This window comes from Penaeus chinensis, chromosome 7, assembly GCF_019202785.1.
Source record: "Penaeus chinensis breed Huanghai No. 1 chromosome 7, ASM1920278v2, whole genome shotgun sequence".
NCBI classification, from domain to species: domain Eukaryota; kingdom Metazoa; phylum Arthropoda; class Malacostraca; order Decapoda; family Penaeidae; genus Penaeus; species Penaeus chinensis.
In genome coordinates, this window is record NC_061825.1 from 42115240 (window position 1) to 42127561 (window position 12322).

Genomic DNA, 12322 nt, shown 5'->3' on the forward strand with positions numbered 1-12322 from the left:
CCCTCTCGCTCTCTCTCTCGTAACTCTCTTCCCCTCTCGCTCTCTCTAACTCTCTTTCCTAGTTTCTAGTTCCCAGTGTCTTGTGCCCAATGTCCCCTGTCTCCCGTGTCCCCTGTCTCCCGTGTCCCCTGTCTCCCGTGTCCCCTGTCTCCCGTGTCCCCTGTCTCCCGTGTCCCCTGTCTCCCGTGTCCCCTGTCTCCCGTGTCCCCGTCTCCTCTCTCCTGTCTCCTGTCTCCTGTCTCCCGTGACCCCGTCTCCTGTCTTCTGTCTCTCCTCAGCTCTTTCTTCTTCTTCATATTCTCCTCTCCCTATCTACTCACCTCTCCCTCCAACTCTCCTCCTCCTCTTCTCTCTTTTCTTCTTCCCTTCTCTTTTCTTCTCCCCTTCTCTTTTCTTCTCCCCTTCTCTTTTCTTCTCCCCTTCTCTTTTCTTCTTCCCTTCTCTTTTCTTCTTCCCTTCTCTTTTCTTCTCCCTTTCTCTTTTCTTCTCCCCTTCTATTTCCTTTTTCCCTTCTCTCCTGCCCTCCTCTTTCTCCTCTATCTTATTGATCATAATCACCATCTTATCTCTATCGCAAACCTTTACCCGCTGTCTCATCATCGTCATTTCCCTCTCAATCCTTGGCAACTTATTAGCGCCTTGAACTATGTCCTAAAGCACCGCCTTCGCATGCACCCGCCCACTCATATCATGTGTCCGGGTCGTCAGTCCGCGCCCACGTATGAGTAGTACTGGTCCTGTCGCCGCCATAGTCGCTATACTGTACGCCCACGCCCGAAAGCCTACTACGTACTACAACCCTCTTCGCCAAGGTCGCCAATGAGACCCCCTCCACACACAAAAATAAATGCATGTCGGTACAGCCTCTTAAAAGAGTATCCTTGCCCCTAATCCCGAAAAAATAAAATGAAAGAAAAGATAATAAACGATAATAACACCGATAATAGTAAAACCTTGGGAATTTGTATCTTTAAAAATAAAGTATAACTGTGGTTAATGCCTATCGTTCGCGGCAACCGTACCGAAATGCCCAACGTTACGACCTAATTCCATTTCAACCATCGCAAGGACCACGTGACCACAATTACAAACGCAGGCAGCGCTCTCACGAAAAAATAAGATACAAATACACACTGCACTGATGTTAATGTTAACTTATTTAAATGTTTTATCATCTCAATACAATACATCCTAATTCAAAACACTACAGTAAGATGTCCTTCGGGATAAACTATGACAGATTTCTTTCGGAGATAAGTTTTTTTCTTCTTTACGAAAGCACACAAAACTAAAATCTAATAATTAAAATACCATTCAAATCTTATAACAATACCACAAACTTACACATCTTAAGCAAGCATTAAGAAAGTCAAATGTCTAAGTTGCCCCTCCAAAGCATTGCAAATCTCTTACAGAAAACGACCTTTCTGCGACCGTGGACTTACAAATAAAAATGGGGCTTTGGTTTTTATCATTTGGCCATTAATAATACTTTATATTTAATCGACCAGAATACGTAAAAATTGTGCGAGAGTGCGTGTGTTTAAGTGAATTCTCGAATGTCGCGCAGTATGTCTATGTTTGAGTGAAAATTGTGTGTTTGCGTGTGTACGTGCAAATGTGTTTGCGTGTACGTGCAAATGTGTTTGCGTGTGTACGTGCAAATGTGTTTGCGTGTGTACGTGCAAATGTGTTTGCGTGTGTAAAATGTACTTTGAAAGCGCAAGTGTAACATTTACTTGTAATGTGTAAGTGTAACCTTTTCTTGTAATGTCCTTGAGTAACAATGTTGTCAATGTAACATGAACTTGTAAAGTGTAAGTGTAACATGAATTTGTAACTTGTGAGTGTAAGGTAACTTTAACATAAAAATGTGTGCACACGAGCTTGTGTGGTAAAACTAACTGTAACATGTACCTGTAACGTGTGAGTGTAAGGTAATTGTAACATGCATTTGTAACATGTAAATGTAGACATGTACTTGCAACATGTAAGTGTATACATGTACTTGTAACATGAAAGCGTAACATGTGCTTGTAGCATGCAGGTGTAAAATGTGACATGTGTATGTATAACATTTATGAGCATGTCAAGTTATAATATATATATGCATGTCAAACATGTACATGTATGTGTAACATGCACATGTATTGCAACATGTCCACGTGTGTTTGACGTATACATGAATGTGTGGAAATCTGCATCTGTAACATGTACATGTATGTTCATGTGTAAAGTGTGCGTCTAACATGTAATGTGAACGAATATGTTCAATGTGTACCTGTATGTTTGAAGTGTAGGTGTAGTTGCCACTTGTACATGTATTTGTATCATGTGTGTATGTATAAGGTTAATGTGTGCGCATAATATTTACATGTATGTGTATAATTAACATGTACATGTATCTGTCACATGCACGGACAATGCATCTGTCACGTGTACTTATAAGTGTACATTTTAAGTGTACATGTATGTTTATGTCTGACATGGACGTACATGTGTATTATGTATGTGTGAATGTGTAATATGTCCATGCATGTAATTGCATACATGGACATACATACACGTGTAACATGTATGTGTGTGCGTATGTGTAAAATGTACTTATTTGTAAAATGTAAATGTTCATGTAACATATTACATATAGGCCTATAGGTGTAGCGTGTACGAATGTTTATCGGCCTGGATTACCATGAATATAATCTTAATATTCTAATATCAAATTCTGAACACCGAGTTCTGGTTAGCTTTGCGAATAGCAAGACTAATGCCCGTAAATTCCAATTAACATTTGCTTTTTGGGGAATATTATATCAACAGAATTTCAGGTCAAATGATGAACTCAATTATCCATACATTTACATAGCATTAACTGCCACACCGACCGCACTCCAAACATATATGAGGCGTCGCCTGCAGTAGTGTGCCCAAGGGCCACCCTCCTGAAAGTGGAGATAATAGAATCACAGAGTTCCCCAAAGTCTGTTCTATATGGTTATTAGGAAAATGAAGTTGAAAATTAGTAAAGATTTTCGACCTCCTTGGCCAAGTTTTTTTTTTTTTTTTTTTTTTTTTTGAAGGGGGGGGGGGAGGCAATGTATTGGTGCAACAGTATACTCATCAACCATTTCTAGCGAGGACCGCGTGCGTGAGTGTGCCTGTGTGCCAATCTGCCATTCTCGTCATTTTTATTATCATCATTATTATTATTAGTTATTCTTCCTATTATTATTTGTTATTCTTCTTATTATTATTTATTATTATCCCTATTATCATTAGTTATTCTTCCTATTAACATTTGTTATTCTTCATATTATCGTTAATTATTCTTCCTATCATTATCTGCTATTCTTCCTAACATTATCTGCTATTCTTCCTATCATTATCTGCTATTCTTCCTATCATTATTTGTTATTCATATTACCATTATGATAAAATGTCATTGTTATTTTTCCTATTATTATTTGTTGTGATTTACATTAATATTCCATCCAGGTATATTCTAGACTGTTTTCTTTAATTTCTAAATTATATATATATTTTTTTAATATGCTGAAGGACACGTGACAATGTACGGATCATGAGCTCTGAATTGGTGTAAGCAAAATTATCCTACTTATAATAGTGTTGGAGAGAGTTTTTTGAAAATACAAAAAAATAAGTCTTTTCCTGAACAATAATGCAAATGCACTACACTGCATCACTGTGGTACGTTGAGCGTTATCAACTTTAACGATCGCCTTTTTCATCAACTAAATTCGAAATGCTTAAAGACATATATAACTCAACTACGTTAAACTATGAGAAATTACTTTACTTGATCTTCAAATTAATTCTAAAACACTGCATACTATGAACACTCCTCATACTTGAAACTTGATAATATGGAAACATTTAAAAAGATTAAGCTGGAAGCTTAACCATTCACTTTTTTATACCCCAACTTGTTTTCGCTCTGACAAAATCCCGTACAGCTCAACGTTCATCTTATTTCTCGTCCGGCACTATCAAACCTCGGGTCTCGTGTTAATTTTGGTGCAACGTATAACGAGGTACCGGCTCTGGCTAGTTACTTTATTGCGTATGCATGAACACGTACTCTCACACAAGAAACTTTTACTAATGATCTGCACAGCAGCGCTGACCTTCGTTTCTCTCTCAAAACAATGCGTGGTTAATATTAAGCTTCTCAGTGTTCATGCTGACAAAGCTCTAACACTATTCATCGACCCTCATTTCTTTGATGATTCGGGAAGCAGCACATCATAATATTGGCTGCAATCTCTCTTCTTCTTTTTTTTTTTTTTTACTTTCTGTGACAGTGAAATCATCTCAGTTGATTAAAACAAACTTCTATCTTGTATTTCAAACCAACAAAATTTCAAAGAAAAACAAACCGAATTCAAAATATCAACATTTGTTTGTTAAAATAGAGACCGTTACAGAGTTCAAAACGTCTAACCCAAATGTAACCTGTATATAAGGACCAGTTCCACGTCATGCAACCCATATTTGGAAGTAGGCAGAGGTGTCACGACAAAGGAATGGAAGGAGAGCGATGGAAGTGAAAGTAACACTGTGTTGAAGAAAAGCGTAACACAGATGAAAAATATGACTTAATGGCAATACCAGTTTCTTGCAAACAGGAAAACGGTGGCAATTATCATGTATGTGAAGCCTCCAAGGTCGACGTATAAATGAAGAAACCAGCACAAAGATGGTAATGATGATGAAAGTGAGTATGAAGAAATACACTTACACTGAATATGATAAAGACGGCAAATCATAAAACAAAAGGGAGTACAATCTATAATTCTAATAACGATAACGCGTGTAGACGCATTAAAAAAAAAAAAACAGATACGACGATCAAAAAGTTGCAATGAAGACATTTTACGACACAGTACATAACTATTCAAGCCAACCGAGTGACATCACCTGTGAGAAAATTCTTTGAAGTAATGTCATGCGTGGATGACAGGAACGACTGCCTCAACACGACATAGAACCGAAAAGGTAAGAACCCGAATGAAGATTTTACCCGAAAATAAAACAAAAGTAAATGAGACATACCCTCGACACGGTCCGTTCAATTCGCTCTTTCAATCTTGTTTCCTCGGCAGTATGTCGTTGGAAAGTGAAACAACAAACTTCAACTGCCTTTCCCTTCACACACACGTTCAAAATAAAGTGCACAGTCTGTCTGTCTCTGCTTTCGCTTTTCTATTTGTTTCTTTATCTTATTTTATTTTCCTTCTTCCCTTTACCGCCCCCTCTCCCTCCTCTATTTTTCTCTCCCTCTTCTTGCTTTTTATCTCCCTCCTCTCTTCTCTCTCTCCACCTCACGCCCCCCTCTCTCCACCTCACGTCCCCCTCTCTCCACCTCACGCCCTCCTCTCTCCACCTCACGCCCCCCTCTCTCCACCTCACGTCGCCCTCTCTCCACCTCACGTCCCCCTCTCTCCACCTCACGTCCCCCTCTCTCCACCTCACGTCCCCCTCTCTCCACCTCACGTCCCCCTCTCTCCACCTCACGTCCCCCTCTCTCCACCTCACGCCCCCCTCTCTCCACCTCACGCCCCCCTCTCTCCACCTCACGTCCCCCTCTCTCCACCTCACGTCCCCCTCTCTCCACCTCACGCCCCCCTCTCTCCACCTCACGCCGCCCTCTCACCACCTCACGTCGCCCTCTCTCCACCTCACGTCGCCCTCTCTCCACCTCACGTCCCCCTCTCTCCACCTCACGTCGCCCTCTCTCCACCTCACGTCCCCCTCTCTCCACCTCACGCCCCCCTCTCTCCACCTCACGCCCCCCTCTCTCCACCTCACGTCGCCCTCTCTCCACCTCACGTCCCCCTCTCTCCACCTCACGCCCCCCTCTCTCCACCTCACGCCCCCCTCTCTCCACTTCACGCCCCCCTCTCTCCACCTCACGTCGCCCTCTCTCCACCTCACGTCCCCCTCTCTCCACCTCACGTCCTCCTCTCTCCACCTCACGTCCCCCTCTCTCCACCTCACAACCCCCTCTCTCCACCTCACGCCCCCCTCTCTCCACCTCACGTCCCCCTCTCTCCACCTCACGCCCCCCTCTCTCCACCTCACGTCCCCCTCTCTCCACCTCACGTCCATTTCTCCACGTCCCCCTCTCCATGTCTGCCTCTCCACGCCCCCTTTCCATGTCCCCTACTCCACGCCCCCTCTCCACGTCTCCCTATGCCTAACCACGTCCCCCTGTCCACGTCTCCCTGTCCACGTCCCCTTCTCCACGTCTTCTTCTCCACGCCCCCCACTCCACGTGTCTTTCTCTACGTCTCTCTCTCTACGTCTCTCTCGCTACGTCTCTCTCTACGTCTCTCTCGCTACGTCTCTCTCTCTACGTCTCTCTCTCTACGTCTCTCTCTACGTCTCTCTCTACGTCTCTCTCTCTACGTCTCTCTCTCTACGTCTCTCTCTCTACGTCTCTTCCTCTTCCTCTCTCTCTCTCCTTCTCCCTCTCCTCTTCTCTCCGTCACTTACTCCCACCGCCTCACACACATACCCTCCCTCCTTCCCTCCCTCGCTCCACACCGCTGTAATTCTCACAACTGCAGGTCATTGCACCGTACATATGTCATTCTTCCCATCTCTCTCTGCCAACCTTCTATATTCATATTACAGCCAGACAGATATATCTATGTATGCATATATACAATTATATCGACATTTATAAACATGCATTTGGCGTAAGTGCGTGCGTGTGTGTGAATATCTACAAAGCAATGATATTTGACCCTCGGAATCCCAGCAGAAAACGTGTCCTTTCACCTGCCTCTGCCAATTGCTTCTTCAAAGGCCTCATAATAGCGGCAGTATTTGGGGGCTCCCAATTTTCTGCAATTACTCTGGATCACTACTTATGTTTTGGATTTCGCTGACCTTGTACGGAAATGAATCGTGACACAAAGGTTAGGAATGAAATTAAGATATAATGAGTGTGGCATCTTAATATACATTCTATTATGTGTATAAACACATACACACACACATATATACATATAAATATATATGTGTATATATATTTTTATATATACATATATCTATACACACACGTGTGTGTGTGTATATATAATACACGTATCTATGTATGTATATATGTATATGTATGTATATATGTATATGTACGTATATATGTATATGTACGTATATATGTATATGTACGTATATATGTATATCTACGTATATATGTATATGTACGTATATATGTATATGTACGTATATATGTATATGTATATATATATATATGTATACACGTATATACATATGCATATATATGTATAGATACATGTTTGCGTGTGTGTATACGTATATAAATATAATATACATAATTGTATATGTATATATACATGTGCATACGCACGCACACACACACACACACACACGCACACACACACACACACACACACACACACACACACACACACACACACACACACACACACACACACACACACACACTTTGGGTACCTGTGTCCGCCAGCTAAATGAAGGCATATATTACGCACATGCCGGCTTAGCTTTCAGCGAATGACTATGAAAACATCTGCGTTAGAAGGAAATTGTGAACCACGAAAAACAAATGACGTCAAACGGAGGAGGAAATTTCACAGATGATAAAAACGACATCTTTCTATACACGCCAAGCTTGTGTGCCCATCATGGGCATTTTTCAAAGTTTTTTTTGTGAGGCAATAAACGAAAGCACGCCACTTGTAAGTGTACTCGACAGAATCTATAGATCAATCTGCCTCTACAAGTGCGTAAATGCCAATCTGTATATCTATATATATGCACATCTACCATTATGCATACATATATATACATATATATACGCATATATATATACATATATGTATATGTATATACATATATATACATATAAGTATATGTATATACATATATATACATATATGTATATAAATATATATACATATATGTATATGTATATACATATATATACATATATGTATATGTATATACATATATATACATATATATACGCATATATATATACATATATGTATATGTATATACATATATATACATATATGTATATAAATATATATACATATATGTATATGTATATACATATATATACATATATGTATATGTATATACATATATATACATATATGTATATATATACATATATGTATATGTATATACATATATACGTATATATATACATTTTATACATATATACATGTATATAGATATATATACATGTATATACATATATATATACATGTATATACATATATATACATGTATATTCATATATATACATGTATATTCATATATATACATGTATATTCATATATATACATGTATATTCATGTATATACATGTATATTCATATATATACATGTATATACATATATATATACATGTATATACATATATATACGTGTATATACAAATATATATAAATGTATATACATATATATACATGTATATACATATATACATGTATATACATATATACATGTATATACATATATATACATGTATTGTCATATATATACATGTATATTCATATATATACATATATATACATGTATATACATATATATACATACATATATGTATATGTATATACATATATGTATATATACATGTAAATACATATATATACATGTATATACATATATATATGTATATACATATATATACATGTATATACATATATATACATGTATATACATATATATACATATATATACATGTATATACATATATATACATGTATATACATATATATACATGTATATACATATATATACATGTATATTCATATATATACATGTATATACATATTTATACATGTATATACATATATATATTCATATATATATACATATATATACATGTATATACATATATATACATATATATATGTATATACATATATATACATATATATACATGTATATACATATATATACATGTATATAAATGTATATACATATATATACATGTATATAAATACATATACATATACAAATATTTATGTATATGTATGTGTACATACGTATATTTATGTAGATATGTATATATACGTATATTTATGTAAATATGTATATATACGGATATTTATGTATATGTATACACATACTTATGTATATGTACATTTACTTATGTATGTATATATTCGCATATTTATATGTATGCATATAATTATGTTTATGCATGTGCATATACATTTATGTGTATATATTGATTTGAGTGTACATGTAAGCATATATGTATTCATATGTATTTATATGTATACATATATATGTGTGTATGCATAACCATGTGTTTATGTATGTGTATATATAAATTCATGTATATGTATGTATATATACAAATATTTATGTACAAGTTTGTGTATACACATATTGATGTGTGTGTATACATGTTTATGTATATATATTATATCTATATATCTATTTGTATATAAGTATATATATATGTATACATATATGTGTAAATATACATGTCTATACATATATGTGTAAATATACATGTCTATACATATACATGTGTGTACATATACGCGTGTGCACACATATACGCGTGTGTACATATACGCGTGTGTACATATACGCGTGTGTACATATACACGTGTGTACATATACGCGTGTGTACATATACACGTGTGTACAAATACGCGTGTGTACAAATACGCGTGTGTATAAATACGTGTGTGTACATATACGCGTGTGTATATATACGCGTGTGTACATATATACATATGTATATATTCCTTTATACATATATATATATTTCCATAACATATATATGTATAAACATCGACATTTATATATACATATGTTCATATACATATGTATGCACATATATATATGTATGCACATATACATACATATGTATGCACATATATATATACATATGTATGCACATATATATACATATGTATGCACATATATATACATATGTATGCACATATAAATACATAAGTATGTATATACATGTACATATATATGTATATACATACATATACACATGTGATATTCATGTCGAACAAATTGCAAGTAGAACAATGAAGGGAAGTACAGGAAAACACACGAATATGCCGAAGGCCTATTCGCATTTACTGCTTCATCATGCCCTGATGAAGCATCAAATGCGAAAAGGCCTTCGGCATATTCGTGTGTTTTCCTGTACTTCTCTTCACTGTTCGACTTGCAACATATACATACATGTATATGTATACATATATATACATAGAAAACCTACAATGCACAAACTAAATATTTTGAAACTGAGACAACAGTTTCGGAGTACTCCTGGATTCCATCTTCAGGTCTAAGGAGAACAAGGAGAGGAAGGAATATATGAGAGAGAAAAGAGAGGCAACCCGGTAAACACGGGGCAGGTGAGGACAGACGAACGGAAGCGAAGGGAGGTCATTGTCTTTCCATCCGCTGATGTCCACGCCCGTAGACTGGTGGGATCCTCCTTAATCAAGCTGCTACCTAATCTCAACTTGTACAGTGGTTCTTCTGCCAATATTTCCCTCGCTTCCCATATCTTCCGCCTTCTCCCTTATGCCGGCCACCCTTCGCACAGAATGCCTGATCCTCCGACCTGACCTGACCTCCCTAACACTACCTAGACTACTACATTATATAGATATGTGTATATGTGTATGTGTGTGTGTGTGTGTGTGTGTGTACATATTTGTATACATATATGTTGTATATATGTGTTTATACCTACAAATATGTGTGCATATATGTATACAAATATGTATAAGTACATATATGTGTATATATCAACATATATATACACACATATATATTGGATACATATGTATATAAATCCATATACAATGATGTATAGATACAAGCATACGCATTTATAAATTTGATATTCATACATATACTTTCATATGTTCAACTAAACAGGCATACACGTACTAAATATATATACATTATCGTTTTTGGGCCAAAGAGATTAGATCTGACCAAGATTGTTATAATATTTTTTTCCCGAAACACCAGAAATCTGATGACATTTGTACATACAATGAAAGTTCGGGGAATGAAATTCAAATTTCCTAACATTCAAAATGGCTTAAAACTTGTGCCAAATCTTATTGATTCATCCGCAGTCAGTCACCTTTTGAATCCTGTTATGGAGAACGCTCTATAATATCGTTAAATCACACGAAAATATAAAACTTTACCATGCAACAAACACATACTCAAATTTCACACTAACTGAAACATATCTCGTGAAGTGCGAGTTTTACCGTTGAGGCAAGCATCGTAGATAAAAAGACTGATAAGGCAACGTGACACCCTGTTGACACTTTTATATGCACCCAATTGTATTATGGTGTTCGTTATGTATGCAAATAGCCGATGATATCTAATCATTTACAATCCGTCAAAGACGGATACTATAAATCAATGGATGTAACATTTCATTTAACCATTTTTTTTCATATCATGAGTGAATTTACTATTATTACTAATTCCCGTACAGTACATATGCTTGCAGTGCATGCTTTTACTAATGCACACGTGAAATCATGCCAGAAATGAATAAGAAAGCAGAGATATTTTCACTCGTAGTAAAATTAGCAGTGAAAGCTGGCATGAGCCAGAATGTCGTAAGGTGAAATTTAGACATCTAACCTATCTTTAGTATTCAATGGTCATACTTCTACATCTAAAATACCGATAGCATAAGCTTCCCAACAAAAAACAAAAGTATCATTTAACAGGGCAATCTACCATATACAAGCCGTCTAATCTGCCAATAATTATGATGACAGTAAATCAAAACAAAGTGTCCAAATAATTAACAACTACGGACGCATCAATTCCCGCAACATATGTCATCTCTCAGAGAAGGGATTCTACTGTTCGGCAAATACCCAGAATGTACATCACAATCTGAAAGCATACCTGGGCCGGTGAAATTCGCAGGAGGAGCACAGAAGACACGCAGGTGTACCGTTGCGGTTTGGTCTTTAAGCTCAGTGAGTGGCCCTTCTCACAGCTGTGTTGACGGTAACCACTAACCGAGCATTGTCTTCTGCTCAAAGTTTTGACACGTGGACTCACAATGGCCATTGATTGGTATTATTAGATTGTTTACGTTTCATTCAATTTTTAAATTTGATTCAAAGCTATTACTGAAGACAAACGACATTATTTCTCGAAACTAGGCATGGCTGTGTCCAATTTTATCCTGTTACTGCATATTACAGAAATATTTCAGAGACCGACAACGTAACATGCCGCGGAATATTTGATTTCCTTTTGTCAAATAC

At 36.8% G+C, this 12322-nt stretch overlaps 1 long non-coding RNA gene across 1 annotated transcript in view; it reads right to left on the reverse strand.

Moving 5' to 3' along the window:
* The window catches only part of LOC125027040, a 35768-nt gene extending 23661 nt beyond the window's left edge, over nucleotides 1-12107 (reverse strand). The window contains exon 1 of the long non-coding RNA XR_007114978.1: nucleotides 11955-12107. This is a non-coding gene — a long non-coding RNA (uncharacterized LOC125027040). The remainder of the gene's footprint in view (nucleotides 1-11954) is intronic.
* Nucleotides 12108-12322: the final 215 nt, after the last annotated feature.